The 17859-nt window shown below is 32.1% G+C and overlaps 1 pseudogene; it reads right to left on the reverse strand.

Moving 5' to 3' along the window:
• Positions 1-307: 307 nt before the first annotated feature.
• Positions 308-17859, reverse strand: part of LOC131168950 (BTB/POZ domain-containing protein At3g50780-like) — a 47916-nt pseudogene continuing 30364 nt past the window's right edge.

The following is a 17859-nucleotide window of genomic DNA, read 5'->3' on the forward strand; positions in this document are numbered from 1 at the left end:
TAATAATATCAAGATGCTACAAAAGATCAAACCCTGCACAGTTATGAAGAAAGGCAAATATAAGCCTGGCGATAGGACCCTTTCCAAGATGCTACAAGTGAAGTCCTATGGCTTTTACCAATGTGCTACAAGGGAATTCCTATGGCCTTTTCCTAGTCCACTTGTTCAATAACTCTGAAACATCTTTGATTAGGGAGGGTTCTCCTCAGACAGGAACAGAGATTTTTCAAAAATGTATTTGATCAATACTTGGGTTTAGATACAAGTCATGCTTTCTTTCTAACAATTGAATTACAATGAAAAGACATTACAATAGTACATTACACTAACAATACATTAGAAGAGAATAAATGAGGGGAAAAAATTGGTTACACTATCATAATTCTCACACATTTACAGTCATAATCTCGATATGAATATATTATATACTGCTTTTACAATTACGTAATCATAATAGGAAGGGAAAAAAAATTGCACATATGAAGAAAAGCAATTTCCAATACAGTTCTTCATTCATTTCAATATCAAGCGAGCAACCATAACCGTCAAGTGAAAAGTTTTACAAACCTGCAATGCGGTATCATAAAATATACGAGCAATACTTTATCAATAGTCACTGTTTTGCCTCCAGAGGGATATGCTGCATTATCTATTGCTAAAAGAGAAAAGGCCCAACCATTTCTTTTCTTTCACTTTTTATATGGAAGTGACTTTGCATATTTGGAGATGGCAGTAACCGCTTATCATACAAATTGCTCTCGCATTTCAGGCTCATTAGCTCTACCACTTTGACATCATTGTGCTATCTGACTGGAGTAGATTTCCAGATTTCAACATAAGGTCTAATGAAAGTTCTTCGCCACCAAACCTCGAAGGCCCTCTGGAGATTGGGGCAGTTATCACCAACCTTCAGAAAACTGCCCAACCATGCAAGCAAAATACTCTGTTGGTTCTCCAGCGGTAAAGTCAGGATTGTCCTCCCAATGCCTTCCTCCAATACCTTCCTATCAAAAGATCGGCAACCATGTTGTAACCAACTCTAGTCATTGATCAATGGTTGTAACCAGGTTTGTAACAACATGTGATGAGTGTCTTTTAATGGTAGCAGCTCCCCTCTTCCAATTCCAACAAATAGCCTTGCTGTAATGCAGTTAACATGGTAACGGGACACAATACGCAGTTTTGCATGTAGCACTGTCAACTTCTGCTGGCTTGCCTACATTAAAGCAAATTCATTTGCTGCTTGTCTGCCAGCTAAAATCTAAAGCACCATGAGAGGTTATCAGCATCAATAACTATTTGTTTCACCACTAGTTCCCTATAGTTCATAGGTTTATTGGAAAACTCAGGTTCAGCAGCTTGCCTGAATTAAGACCAAAGGGAATTAACGCAACTTTTACATGGGCTGTAGATGGTTTCATTGCAGATGTCAGTTGAACCCGAATAACTTGGAACGTTGTTGTTCTCCTGAAGGAGTTTCAGTACCACAGATTTCATTTCACGGCGGCCTCTCTCTCCTCATTGCTTTTAAGACCAAGTTCCATTATGTGGGAAAGTGTATCCTTAGGCGGATTAAAAACATTAGAAGAGACTCATTATAAAACTGGCGTGACCCCAACACCTTCATTTTGGAGTTGTAGAACTGAAGAGATCACATTTTCTTCCTCTTCTTTTCCTACCCATGGAACTGATTCCAAATACTCCAAGCATGTTTGAATGCATGAGTTGAAGCCAAGAAATTCAGCAATCTGCAAAACAGTTCTAATCATGTAAGGCCTTGACAAATGTTAAAGATTATTCACAAACCACAGATGCAGAGTGTTTTAAGAAAGATTCAATTGACTGCATAAACTTCACATAATCCTTTCCACTCATGAATATTACAACTTCAAATTTCATCTAGAAGACCTTTGTTAACCTAACTATTGCCTGAATGACATCATAATTTTGGAAATTGAACAGAAGGTTAACCGATAGCCGAATATGCCACATAGGTCATATGCAAAGAGGGATTAAACAACATGTAACAAGAAAGGGAGAGAGATTAGGGGAATGACCACATGGCTACTACTTAAGACAACTTTTACTTTCAAGACAAGATATAGTTATCAACTAGATTTCTAACACAGTGACCATGGTTAGAAATGGCAGTATTCACCTGCCATTGAAAAGCAAAAGAAAAAAGGTGACATCAGCAGGGTGTGCATTTAACGTTTGCAATTCCTTTCAACTTTCTCTAACACAAAATCATCACTTAGCAATGCAAATCCTATCTTTTGGTCATGAATATGATAAAATTATGTCCCCAAACTGTGGTCAATTAAAATTGGAAGGTTAGTAGTGTTTCAATATCTACATAAGAACAACAATTAATGATCCCAACAACTCAAGTTTCCCTAGCAATGTCCAAACAATTGCAGCTTTATAAGAAGCGTATCTAGATGTTGACTAAATGAAATACCAGAAGGAAACGATTTCCATTAAGCATGTCAAGTAATTGGAAAACAATGCATCAGACATAATGGGCATTGCTAAAAAGAAAAAAGAGCAAAAGCAATTACATGAGACAAAGGCATCAATGAGATGAAAGAATGTCAAAACAGTTGGTTAAGCTACATGCAGATAAAAAGCCAAAGCAAATAATGATGTGTTCCACTGTATGTTATGAAAGTTTAATTCTTAAAGAAAAACTGTCAAGGGATCAAGGCTTAGACATAACGACCCATTGAAATTTTGGTTCTACTCTAACCCAAAATGGGAAAAGAATAACACACAACATAATCCTCCATAAAAAGAGTAAAAGCAATTAGATTTTCACATTGAATCAATAACAATTAGGTCGCATAAATATAAGTTTGTTGCAACTTTTAGGCATCCTTCATATAAAATATAACAGAAACAAAAAGAACAGCTGGACTGTTATTATCACTATTCACGAGTGCAGCAAATGCCACCCTAGTGTCAAACTGAAAAAAGGTCAACGATTCATGTTGACCTGATTGTATAATATACATGATATTTACTACAGTTGAGTACCCAACTATGATGATCCAAGAGAAAATAATACTTACGCATGATAATGTTCCATATTTATCAGTCATCAAATTAGCATGCTTCATAGACATCCCTCACGGAAGCAACTGATTAGGTATAGATGGTCACTCAACTTCTCAACTTTGAAAGATACAGTCCCACAGAGATTGTGGAGAATATTAATGAAACCCACCCCCCCACAAAAAAAATAAATAAATAAAAATAAAAAATAAAAAATAAAAAAAAATAAAAAATAAAAAATAAAAAATAAAAAAAAAACCTCCTTCCTTTACCCTTCAGAGGCTTGCTAAAGATTTTCAGTTTAATGAAAACCTTATTCTGTGTTACTCCAGCTAAATATAAATCGCACATCTGAATATCATGGTCAAGATACAAACATACTTAGGATGGTGTGTATAAGAATAATTTCCATAGAATGTATGGACATCAATTCCATGTTCTTTCAGAAATCAAAATTTCATTTATTAACCCTGTTCTCTGCTTCAAAAGCAGGCTATTCAACTACCCTCCACAACCTTTCTCTGCTGGAGACAAGGACCAGCGACAATGTACATGGCCTTTATAACATGCAGACTATACTAAGTCATGCACATGCTATTTTATAAATTACCCACAATGCAAAAACACATACAGAACAACAAGACCACAATCACAGACCCTTGCTAATAACATGTAAGCAGCAAAGTCGCATTCAACACCAATTAAAAGAAGTTCCTGTTGCACTGTAAGTTACCTTGATAATTCAAAGCACCCGCAAGACACTTCACTTGATCAACCACTGTTTCATTTATTCGCAATACGTCAGTCCCCCAGTTTCAATATATATCCCAACATCATCACAATCGTCAATCTCAAGACAGGACAAATTTGAATCTTCAGAAAGTTTATAAGCAAAATAGCTGCTGTTCTCCACTAAGACATTCTTGCGGACACTCAGCTTCACACAAAATCCTTGCTTGCCAAGTAAGACCACCTTCATGTCACTGGTTCCAGGTTCTCCAAACTCAATTGCCACCTTCCTTGGCAAACTTTCTATTTTAGGCCTCGGTACTCTCTCATTAACAATAGAAGCACTAACAACAGGAGTATCAGAGCCAAAATTTCACTGATCATCAAACAGAAGTCCAGGTCTTAATGGAGATGGTGGTGGCTTTCTCTCATTAAATGGAGCTTGTTTCTTTTGGACAGTAGTTTTAGGTGGTGGTGAATCCTAGGAACCCTAAACTCAAAATTTTATTTCCTCTGAAACAGGTAGTGCAATTGGAAAAATAAATATATTTCTTCAAGACTGAGCCAGTTAAAATTCAACATACTCCAAATTGTAGTTACAGAAAAACCAAAAAGAGTCTAATTGTAAGCTAAAGTAAGCAGAAAGATAAGAACATAGTTCTAGAGAGTAAGCTAAAATTATATATATATATATAGGCAAAAAAATCCTCACAACAAGCAATTATACAGTTTCTCCTATGTCCTGCATATCTAAATGCAGATAAACTCCCAACAAAATCCCATAAAAAAGACTCCCAACTACATCAGCAACAATAAAAAATTTTGAAACTTTCAGAGCCCCAAAAGACTAAAAACTCACCCAAGGAGTGTGGAATTGAGAGAACTCCTTGAGGTCCAGGAGTGCTTAAAATCATTGAGAAGAAGCACTAGTGTCAAGCGTCAAGGGAACCAGTAGGAATAATGAGTGTGATGTCTCTTTTAACTGCAAAAGAAAACCCCAACATTCGCACACACTCTAACAAGCGAAAAAATGAAAATAAAGCAGTGATGGGCTCATAGGTTCGTGTCTATCTGTGCTTTTGATGATTGTTTGTGATGTGAGTATCAGATTTTTCATGCCTTTGCCTCTCTCTGCTAATATACTTTCCCCTCTCTCTATCTGTCCCAAAAGCACTTTCCCAGGGATGAAACACGTCCGTCTTCAAGTCTTGATTTAAAAAATAATAGTAATAATAATAATAATAACAACAATAATAATTTTTATAATTTATTTAAAAAGAATTACTATTTAATCGTTATATTTTAATTAAATTAATTATTTAATTTTATATTTTAATTATTTTATTAATTTTTTATTAAATTATTATTAATTTTTTATTAAATTATTATTAATTTTTTATTTTATAATAAATAATTAATTAATTTTTATATTAAAAAAATATAATAATTAATTTATAATTTAATTTCATTAATTATTTAATTTTATAATTACTTTTTATATTTAAAGTATCTAATCCTCCTCTTGTTTATCCCTTCTTCTCCTGAACTTGCACCTATGTTTCCGATATTCTTTTATCTTTTGATAAAAATAGTAATAAGCTGTTTACGTTTTAAGTAATAAAGAATAATTATTTTTCAATATAAAAAATTAAAAATGATGTTTAAAAATTAAAAAAAATATAAATATAAATTTAATTTTTATATAATAAAATTTTTATTTTTATTTAAAAATATATTTTTTAAAATATAAAATCAATTAGTTAATTTTATTAAAATAAAATAATAAAATAATAATATTTTTTAAAATATAAAAATTAATTAATTTATTTTTTTATAATAAAAAGTTAAATAATAATTTAATTAGTATAAAACAATAAAAAATTAATAAAATAATTTAATAATTAAATATAAATAAAACATATAAATTAAATAGAGACATTAAATAATTAATGTGGTTAAAATATAAGTAATAAATAGTAATTTACCTTTTTTTTCTTTATGCTGGGTTTAGTAGTATTGCATTTGTGAACAGTTGCTGGAATTTTAGGCTGAAAGTGCATCAATCGTGTTCAAATGTTATTAGGAAAATTCTTAAATGCATCGGATATATATACAATCAATTAATAAAAATTTAATAAGTTATAGTTTAAATATATTTTTCATAATTTAATATTGATTGGATGCGCATTTGATTGTATCACTATTAGAGAAAATGAAGAGTATGGTTTGTCCAAACTATTACCAATTTATGCGTATGTTTTATATAATAAAAAATTATTAAATAAAAGAGTAAATTATAATTTAATTTTTAAAATTTAATAAAATTTATAACTTAGTTTTTATATTTTTAAAATCAAGTAATTTAGCCTCTAAAATTTAATGAAATATATAATTTAGTTCACAACGTTAGAATTCCGTAAAATTATTATTAATTTTAATAACAATGATAAATGTCTTTATCTTTATTTTTAATCTAAAAATAATTTAGTCTCTAAAGTTCTATTTTCTTTATAATTTAGTCATTAAGATTTTATTTTATTAATAATTTAGTTCCTATATTTTCAAAATATAGATCCCATTAAATTAAAAAATTATAAATTCAAATTAGTAAAACATTAATTAATTATTTTAAGGTCCTAAAAAAAGCAAAAAAATATATAGATATAGATGTAAATTGTTATTAAAATAAAATTTTAATGACTAAATTGCTTTAAATTTGAAAATAGAGTTAAAAATTTTTTAGTATTTTTGTTAAATTTAATGAAATAGTAGGAATTAACTTGTAAGTTTATTAAAATATCAAAGACTAAATCACTTAGTTTTAAAACTACAAGAACTAATTTATAAGTTTAATCAAATTTTAAAGACTAAATTATTAATAAAATAAAATCTTAGGATTAAATTTATTTTTTAATTGAAAATAAAGTTAAGAACATTTTAGTCATTTTTACTAAAATTAGTGGTAACATAACTGAAATTCTAATAGCATAAATTAAGTTGTAGGTTTTGTCAATTTTTATTGATTAAATTGTTTGATTTTAAAAATATAGGTACTAAATTATAAATTTTGTCAAATCTAAAGGATCAAATTATAATCTATCCTATATAAAATGTAAGTGCAAATTAGTGAAATTAAATGTTTATACGAATTTTATATGATAAAATAGTAATTCCTAAGACACTATAATTATAATGAATAAAAATTCATTGCATATCAACATTAAGAACAAATATAAAGAAAAAAAAATTAAGCATTCTCAAATATTCAATATAGTTCAATTCTATTAAGATGTATTTATATAGTTTATAATTGAAATCGAGATGTATCTAAATTTTAGGAAATAGTACTTGTATGTAATTCGAGTTCAAATTTATACTTTGGACACTCATTATTTAACTCACTTATATAAATAAATAATTAAATTTAAATATTTTATTTTTATAATAATATTTATAAATTTTTAGAGTATTGCATTTTTAAATTTAGATTTTAAATATTTTATAAGATTATTAAATTTTTTAAAATACAAATTATTAATTAAAATATATAAAATTAAATGAATTTGATAATATTTGAATAATAATAATTAGGTTTAGGACAAATTTAAGTACTTTAAGCCTTTGTTTGTTTCACAAAAAATAATTTATATGTGAAAAATATTTTCTATAAAAGTTATTTTCTAATATATACCTAGCATTTTATGTCATTATTCACAAAAGCTACGGAAGTCATTTTTCCTTATTTTGAGGTTATTTTCCTTTAACCAAAAATTTCTTAAACACTCCCAAACATTAAAAAAATAAAAAAAATAATTTTTCAGGAAAATAGCCTAAGATAAAATTTAATTGAGTTTGACCAGGTTTAAGTATTAGAGTTTTTAATTTTAATTGAGCTTGAATTCAAGTAGGTAATTATCAAGATTATCGTAATAAAATTTCTTTTAAGGGTTCAAAATTTGTAGATTAACATAACAAATATGGAATTTGAAATCCATGGAAGCCAATTATAGATTCTATTATTTTGAATGATAATTTTAGAGAAGTCACACAAGCCTTATAGTCATAAAAAAATATGATACAAGTTATGGTTTGTGAATACCAAACTAAAATAATATGATTACAACTGATTTGCCCTATCATGTGCAGATTTCAAAATACTTGTTAAATACCTTATCTTATGTCACAAGTATTCTCTCTTAAACTATGTGTACATCTTATATTTTAGGTTCATATTAGACTAAGTTTAGGCAAGAAGATTTTCCTTTTTGAAATTCCCTAAAAAAAAGATAATGTAGTTGGAGGGAAATTATTGAAAGAGGAAAGAGCGTAAGATGAAGATAAATTTACCTCCAAAAATATAAAAGATAAATAAGACATTCTATATTGTTGAAACCTTTGATGCACATTAAATGCGGATCAAGCTGATCCCTCAATTATAGTATTTCTAATTAATCGCTAATTTTCTTGTCATTATTACATAACTTTTTATGTTAAAACTTGAAACTCTACATTTTAAAACATGAGCCCAATATTATTGAGTCAAAACCCATTAATTAATTTGATCAATTCTTTTTTTTTTTTTTTTAAATTGCTACCAAAGCATTTACAAGGCCCCTTGGGCATCACTAGACAAAAGGAACAAGAGCTCTTAAGGAGTGGCCACAATCCAATTTCTAGGAAGAGTACCCTTCATACTCAACTTAGCTCGTGGCCTTATTAGAATTAACCACTAGATTGACAACTAACCACCATATTCTAAATAGCTAAGATTGTAGCTTGAATCTCCCATAATTGCTTCGGATTTGAACCTTTTAGAACTAAGATAAGACATTTTGAATTTAATTCAATGATAGAAGAGTTAACTCCCACAACTGAGGCAAGTTTTAAGGCTTCCAAAACTGCAAAAGCTTCCCCAGCTAAAGAAGATGCATAATAGATACTACAAACCACACCATTAATCTAAGATCCATAATGATTTCTAACTATCACTGTAATGGAAGTAGTTTTGCGTTGAGTTTTAAAAATAACATCAAATTAATTTTTATTTTGCCTTGTGGCAGAGGAAGCCATCTAGTAGGAATTGGAATACTGGAATTTATTGAAGCGAGGTTGCCATCAAACTCCTTGACCTACTGAAACTCATTCATAGTTCTAGTAATACAACAAATAACAAACTAAGGATTAAGGTCAACATGATAAAAAATAGCAGTATTCCTCTCCTTCCAAATAAACCAGCATGTAAGTGCTATGACATCCAATCTTCCAAGTCTCCTTTGAAATCTTCAACAAGAGAAGACCACCACTGAGCAACAGATAAGAAACCAATAGGATTTGGTTTGTGTGAGCATGGGCCTGAGAACCAAATTGCCCAAGAATGATTACACTAGAATAAGAGATGCTCAATGGTTTCATTATTCTTAAAACATAGAGGATAGCCTGGGGAAGTAGGAATTCCTCTCTTAGTTAGATTATCCTTAACAGGAAGTGCATTAAACACTACTTTCCACAAGAACACCTTAACTTTTGGCTGCACAGATAGATTCCAAACTGCTTGCCAAGATTCCTTCATCAAGAAGAAGGAATTAGATGGAATTGCATTTCTTTCCTCATGATTTTTACTCATCAACAATTTATTGCTTGAATGCACAAAGTAAACTCTGGACCTTTCAAAATGCCAAACAAGGATATCATTACTACCTCTCAGAGCTACAAGAATTGAGAGAATGGTTTTTGCTTCATTTTAATAAAAAGTATTGCTCACCATATTTGCTTTCCAACCCATATTATCATGGTCGATGAGCTCTGACACCAAATTGACATTTAAAAGAACATTATTAGGTCTATTAACTCTAAAATTGGGAAGCCTGATTATCTAAGGGTCCTCCCAAATGATAGTATTATGCCTATTGGCTATATTACTTCTGAACCCCTCTTTAAGCAAATCTCTTCCAACAATTAACCCCTGCCACACCTAAGAGTTTTGTTTTAAAGGAGGAGCTAGCCAAAAAGAGAAGTGAGGAAAATAAATACCTTTCATAACTTTGGCTCAAAGACTACAAGGATTAGTAAGCAAGAGCCAACATTGTTTAGCTAGACAAAGTGAGTTAAAGCTCTGAAACTCTCTGAATCCCAACCCTCCTTGCAACTTTGGAATGGAAGCTTTGTGCCAACTTGACCAATACATTTTTTACTCTGAATCTTTACTCCCCCACCAGAAGTTAGAAGCTGACATCGAGTGCCAAACCTTCCCATCGATGTGAGCTCTTAGGGAAGATCAGCCTGTTATCCCTAGAGTAACTTTTATCCATTGAGCGATGGCCTTTCCACTCAGCACTGTCAAATCACTAAGGCCAACTTTCGTCCCTGTTCGATGGGTGGGTCTTGCAGTCAAGCTCCCTTCTGCCTTTGCACTCGAGGGCCAATCTCCATCCGGCCCGAGGAAACCTTTGCACGCCTCTGTTACCTTTAAGGAGGCCTACGGTCCCATAGAAATTGTCTACCTGAGATTGTCCATTGGCTCGTAGGTCCTGACACAATGTTAGAATTCTAGCTCTTCCAGAGTAGTATCTCACTGATAGCTCGGACCCCCCCAAAAGGGGGCTTTCTTTGCCTTTTACCTAAGCTGCGCAGGAAAGGCCCAAAGCCAATCCTAGGGACTGCTTACAAAAACTCTTTAGGCATTTCAAAATGGCCATCGAATATGTAGGGATGGCGCTCAAGACTGCTTTAATTAAAGTTTCCCCACCTACTTGCGAGAGCAGCTTGTGCTTCTATGATTGAGTTTTGGCTCTAATTTTGTCCTTAATAAAAGATAAAGCCTAGTTCTTAGATCTCTACAAGAATGAAGGCAAGCCCAAATATCTATCTTCCTACTTTATTTCACCATATTAAAAAGATTTAAAATATTGTGCTTAAGATGGGAAGGAATTTTCATACTAAAATGGATGTTGACTGATGAAAATTGACCTTTTGCCCCATAGTCGCAAAATATTTCTTAATGATATCCAGAATGGCATAAGCCTCTCCCATGGATGCTTTCCCAAACAACAAAGAGTCATCAATAAATAATATATTAGTTATTGCCAGAGTGCTTCATTCCAACTTAATTCCTTATAAGTTCCTTGCATCTTTTGCTTAGGAAATGAGATAAGATAATGCCTGTGATACAAAAAGAAATAAATAAGGTGATAACAGGTCTCCGTCAGGCATAAAGGCTTAAAATGGAGCACCATTTATAACAATAGAAAAGCTCATAGTAGATACACACTGCATAATGATATGAACCCACCTCAAATTGAAGCCAAACTGAAAGAGAGTTTTTCCAAGAAAGTCCCACTCTACTTGATCATATGCTTTATGCATATCCAATTTCAGAGCCATTGAGTGATTTTTGCTATTGGAAGTCCGCAGATAGTGAAAAGCTTCATGGGTTATGATTCTATTGTCTTGAATAGCCTTTGATGAAATAAAAGTTACCTGATTATGAGAAATCAAACTACCTATCGATGGTTTCAAACAATTAATAATAAGCTTTGAGAAAATCTTATAGAGGAAACTGCACAGGCTTATAGGCCTGAATTGATTAATATTAATAGGTTTTTACACTTGGGGATCAGTACAATGTTAGTTCTATTAAGCTTTTTCAACAAAAAACTAGACTCCAAAAAAGATTTTACAACATTACATCACCTCCTACTGTCTCCCAATGCTATTGGTAGATGATACCTAAGAAGCCATCTGGTCCTAGAACCTTCATACCCTTAACTCAAAATCGGTTTTCTTAATCTCCTCATCAGAAATAAGAGCAAGTAGACAATTGTTCATTTCTTCCGAAATAACTCTGGGACACAGGCTTATCACATCTTTAATATTTAACCCATTTCTCTTATTGTATATCTGCAGAAAATAAGAGAGGATCTCATTTCTTATATTTATATTCAATCCACTGACCTTTAGCTTTTTAAAACTTAATAATTGAGTTTCTTTGGTGGCACAATATGGTAGATAAGTGGAACAAACGAGTGTTTATCACCTTCCATTAACCAATTAATACAATATCTTTGCCTCTAATGACTTTCCTCCCTTTTCCATAGCTCTTGAAGGTGGTGAAGAACATTTTGCTCCTTCGTTTTTGTTCCCTGTCGCCATTAGGTTAGAATAAAGCTCCTCCAATCTTAACTTTAGCTAGCTTATCTCTGGCTTATTGCCTTTACCTGAGTGTCCCATTTACTCAAGGCTTTCCTACATTCCTTTAGCTTATTAGAGATCCCATCACTAAATGCTACTAAGATGAGTTACTAATGGAAGCACAATCCAAATACTAAAGCCTTTGTAATTCAAAACAAAAGAAAAACTTGTTCTTGGACTGCTAAAAATCCAAGCACAACACAATTGGTCTATGGTTAGATCCCACTAAAGCTTCATGAATAAGAACCGCCTTAGGGAAGAGTTCCTTCCGAACAACTGACACTAGAGCTCTATCAAGACGCTTTTGAATGACAAGCTCTCCAAACTGTTTATTGAACCAAGTAAACAGAGGACTTTCATATTCTAAATCCATAAAGGGACAATGATTAATGAACTGAGCCATATCTTGAACTTGAGAGTCTCTCACTAAATTCCCCCCTAACTTTTCATCCTATGATAAAATTGAATTAAAGTCTCCAAGACAAATCCAAACGTCACTCTCATCACCCATTAAGGTCCGTAAGTTTTGCAAAAAGTAGACTCTATCCTTCTTTATAGGATAGCCATACACCAATGTTATGTGCCATGCAAACTGACTGCCAAACAAAGTAACATCAACATCTGCAAAATTGCATGAGTATTGATTAATACAGACATTTACCTCATCATTCCACCAAATTACCAAACCTCTAGACATCCTTATAGGATCAATATAAAAAAAGTAACAGGATCAATATAAAAAAAGTAATTTGATCTTTTTTTAAGTTATGTCTACTCTATACATGCATTTATATAAGCAGTTAGTTTTTAGCAATATAAGGGAATAGTAATTTTTAGGTCTTGCTTTGTAGAAGTGCTCAACTTCTAGAAGCAAACTGAAGAGACAAGAACTTCATCCATGAAAATAGGAAGGAAAAGTGCAATGTTTTGGCTAATATGTCTAGGAAATATATAAAAAGCAAGCCTAGACCTTGCCATAGCTCGGTTTTGATCTGGCTCCATGCCGAAATTGTTAGTTTGGCCAATTTCATGGTTTTAAACTAGGGGTGTAAATGAACTAAATCGAGTTGAGCCAATCATTGAATAGTTCAAGCTCGGCTTATTATATTTTTTCCAGGCTCAAGCTCAATTCAAGCTTTAATATTCAAGCTCAAGCTCAGCTCATTATATATATACCAAGCCCGAACTCGATTCGAATTCGGCTTATATCAAACCCATTTATTATATAAACGAATAAAGCTCGAGCTGAAAGAAATATGCACCTTAACATGTATTAGGGTGCAAAGTTAGTAATTTCAAAATTTTATAACCCTAGGTTTTATGCAATATATAAACATTTTATACTATTACAAAATAATTAGATTAGGTCATAAAACATGGTTTATCAATTGCTAACAAGCCCAATGTAACACCCCTCACCCGTCTACAGTGTAGCAGAGCAAGGCGTGCTACACGGGGTGCCAGAGCACCTGATCTTATCTGATTTCATTACAGTTCTTGATTTATTTATTCAAAAACTTTATTTAAGGTTTAGGCTATTTTTACTTTTATCAAAATCTAACTAATTTGGAAATTTTAAAAATTTTAACGATAATCTGACAACATGCCGACAGTAATTTGGACTAACAGTTCTTCTGAACTTGCCAAAAACAATTTCAATATATACTCAATTTCTCAAACTTAATAGTCTCAAAAATTTTCAAACATAATGTATCTCAATACAGTATCCAGATTTCTCAGAAATCTCATCAGATTTTCAACATCTCAATACTCACAAGTACAATCCCATTATATCTCAAATTCAATTCACATATTAAAATACTTACTTTGAGTAGCTTCCATAATTCATAGGTTAATTTACAATGTGCTAGGAATGAACAATATACATAACATGTGTAAAATGAGCCCTATCTACATTTATTGCTGAGGAGGTGACAATCTTAAACTCTTCTGACACTTCTGCAGATCTGGACTCCAAAAATCTCAGTCGACAATCTACTGGTTTTACCTTCAGTACCTGCACGAGGAAGCAATTCCATCGCGCTAAGCATTTCTGCTTAGTGGTGCAATAATATAACAAGAAATAATATATATACAAGTAAAGAAAGAAATAAATCATCATTTCGGATATCCAGGAATCAATTTAATTTGGTATGGTATTTCTAGTATCAACGATCTTGTATACTAGTCTGTTCCTCTTTGGAAGTGCTTAATTTATAACTTTTCAGTAATACTAGCCAGTATATAAATTATTCTAACTGTATTGTATTTCAAGTCTCTACGGTTCTGTAATTTATATTTTTGTTATGTTTCTTTTGCTAATCTCTTTTACTCATTCATTTAATACTTAATTTAATTGTACTGAAATCTCATTATACTTAACTTAACTTAGCTGCCTGAATTGAATAATGTTTTAATTGACTGCCCATGTAGCCTATACACTGACCAGACTGGATAAATGGATATACTAGCACTAGGTACCTAGTACCTCGGGCCGTCACACCATCGGTCACAAAGTATCTCCCAGTGTGCAAACAGTGTGGCTAAAAAGCCATATAACCAATCAGGCATTAAGCCGAGTATAATAACACAATCTGTATAGCCATAGGCTATTAAAATCATAGTATGGCATAATAAGCCATAAAATACAATATGACGTAAAGTCATTTATAGAACAGCTGTCAGAATCCTATTGGTATGCCAACCTATCCAAACTAGTCAACTAGGCAAATTAGGGCATATTATAAGGTTACGTATTTAATTCTTTATTCATAGGGTTTATACATCTTTATGTCTTTCACTGGTCAATAAAATTATTGACCTTTTTATGCATCATGGATAGGTTGATTCTAGCATCAACATGTCACAATTTATAATTCAATATGTTGTCAATATAATGCAATTTACCCTTTTTATAAGTTGGCATTCATTGCCAAATCACTTCAAGCATCATTTTATGTAATTACCAATTTTCAATTTTAGTATGGTAGATTGGTCTAGCTTAAAGTCCTATTTCCCTTGGTTTTTGGCTTCTGGTCAAAGAAGAAAAATTGTAGCTCTATGTCTTATTGCACTTGGGGCAAAATTTTAGGTCATTATGAGTTGTATAGACCAAGATATGGTCAATTTACTAAAGCTGGACAGATTGCACCTTTAGTGCAAAATTTGGTCAATTTCTCAATTTTTGTGTGCTAGATTTGTCTAGCTTAAAATCCTATTTCCCTTGGTACTATTCCCTTCAATTCATTTCATTAGTCAACCTATAATGTTGACCCTTGATGCACTCTACGTGAGTCAATTTGAATGTTACCAATATGTCACATTTTATAGCCCTTTAGTATTGGTATATGTTACCAATTTCATTTCCAAGTGTATTGCATTTTATTGCAATTTACCGGATTTTGGTGTACTATTTTGACCTAGCCGGACGACCTAGTTCCCTCGGTTTTCGGGTTTCAGTCTAAACTACAAACTTGTAGGTCTATGTCTTATTGCACGTGGGGAAAAATTTTAGGTCATTCTGAGTTGTGTAGTCGAATATATGGTCAATTTACTAAAGCTGGACAGAATGTATCAAAATTGGTCACTTTAGGTCATTTTAGGTCATTTTAGGTTCGGCCAGTTTTTAGACCCGAACTTGTGCAAGCTTTTTGACTTGATTATGGTCATTTCTGGGCTTGGGTGTCTTCATAAGACTTGTAGATATAGGTCTTAACTATTCATGGTCAAAATTTCAGGTCAATTGGACCTGTTTTGAGTGAGTTATGGCCTAAATACTAACTGCTGCCCAAATAGTCAGTTTTCAGGCCTTAAATGCACTAATCCGGATTTGGTCACTTTTTAAGGTCAGTTTCTAGGTAGAATTTTGACAACATTTCTACATGAAAGTTGGCCTATTTGGTGTCTAGTTTCACTCCCCATTGGCCTCATACCAATTGGGTTCACAATATTGCACTTATGACCTAATTTAAGTGCTGCTAACATACACAACCTGCATTTGAACATCACACTTCCAATTTTTAACAATCCTCCTCCTCCCAATACTTCAATATTCAATCAATGGCACTTATATATATATATTGTACACAATTCCAGTAAGAATTCTGGGTAGAATACTCAAGTGCACAAGGCACACAATGCACCATTAAACTTCAACATTTACATCCACCCAAATTCAATGTGCATCAACACTTATATTACACACAAACACTTCCATTTTAACTATACATACTGCCCACAATTTAACACCATTACATTTCATTAATAAACTACATATTCACACATACAAATTCATTATTTAATAGGTTGCCAATTTCAAGCTCAATTGTCCAAGTCTTCAAAATTTTGTTCAAAACCCACTTTCACATTGTCAACCTCACATGTACTCTTATAATTAAATTTTAACACTTATAATCACATAAATTGAGCATAATTAATCAACAATAATATGCATAAATTAACCATTTTCATGCTTCTCAAGGCTGCCCCAATTCAACAATTATCCAAGGTCTTCAACAATTCTTTCAAACTCCTAATTCAATCACTCAATCTCAACATATACATAAAGTTAATTTGCTAGGACCTCTAATTACCTTAATCAATATCATTTCCCATCAAATACATGTAAAGATAATTCAAACCTCTTTAGGTTCCATGGCTGCCAAATTCAATCACCATTAAATATTCATCCAATCCTTCTAATTTTTCAATAATTCAACTCATCTCAATCTTAGTACAAATTTTAATTAAGTGAGGTAAGGAAAACTAGCACTATCCTTTTTTTGAGCTTCACCAAAACTTCTTCAAATCCTCTTCTTTTTTCTTCCATTATACTGCCCATGATGTATAGACTAAGTTTAATGAAGGAACTTATGAAAATCAAGGCTTGAAGATGGGTAGATGAAGGCTTGTATATGGGGCGGCCATGGATGAAGCTTGGAGAAATTTCAATTCGGCAAAGAAGAATAATGAAGAAGAAGATGAATAGTGGAAAAATCTGTCCTAGTGGTCCTTATATACTCTACAATGCCCCACTAATCACAATTAAAAATTACATTAATTCAAGATTTCCTTTAATTGCAATTATGCCCTCCAATTCCCTTAAATTACATGTTATCTTGAATTTCATTTTTCATTAAATTTTCAAAATATAATACCACTTATTTTTCATGGACATTTAAGTCAAAAGTCAACTCTAGGTATCAATTGACCAAAATACCCCTCTTCGGGTCAAGTTCGGACTTTTTCGATAACACCGATTTACTCCTTATACCGCCGATTTCTTTAATTTTTATTTTTCGTTTATACTAACTTTCTAATTTTTCTTTGACATTTTCTAAGTGTAATATCATTTATTTTTAATGGAGATTGAGGTCAAAAGGCAACACTATATGTCAAATGACCAAAATACCCCACTTCGGGTTATATTCCCGAATTTTCGGTAACACCGATTTTTGTCTGTTTCTCGATTTTTCATTTTTCTTTGTACTAATCTATTAATTTTTCTTTGATATTTCTAGTGTCAATTACATTTCAATAAACCTTTATTTATGTCTCGAAATTAAATTCAGAGGGTTTCCCGCGGTCCTGGGGTCGGCAACGACCTTTCCAGTGCAGTCACCCATCGCTGCGGTCCCGACTCGTTTAACTTAGCATCATTTTCTCTTTTTCATTTTTGTTTGATTTTTCTTGTATTTTCTTTTTATTTATTTCATCATTATATGTCTGTTCACTATCACCGAAGTGTAGTTCCAGACATCCTGACTTGCCTAGACTGTTATTTGACTACTGGAGCAATAGAACGTACAGAACACGTATAGGGAGGATGTTACACCCAATTGCCATTAGGAAACAAAATTCCCAAATTTAGACAAAGTTAGGGTTTAGCGA

The sequence above is a fragment of the Hevea brasiliensis genome, chromosome 7 (assembly GCF_030052815.1).
Source record: "Hevea brasiliensis isolate MT/VB/25A 57/8 chromosome 7, ASM3005281v1, whole genome shotgun sequence".
Classification (NCBI taxonomy): Eukaryota; Viridiplantae; Streptophyta; class Magnoliopsida; order Malpighiales; family Euphorbiaceae; genus Hevea; species Hevea brasiliensis.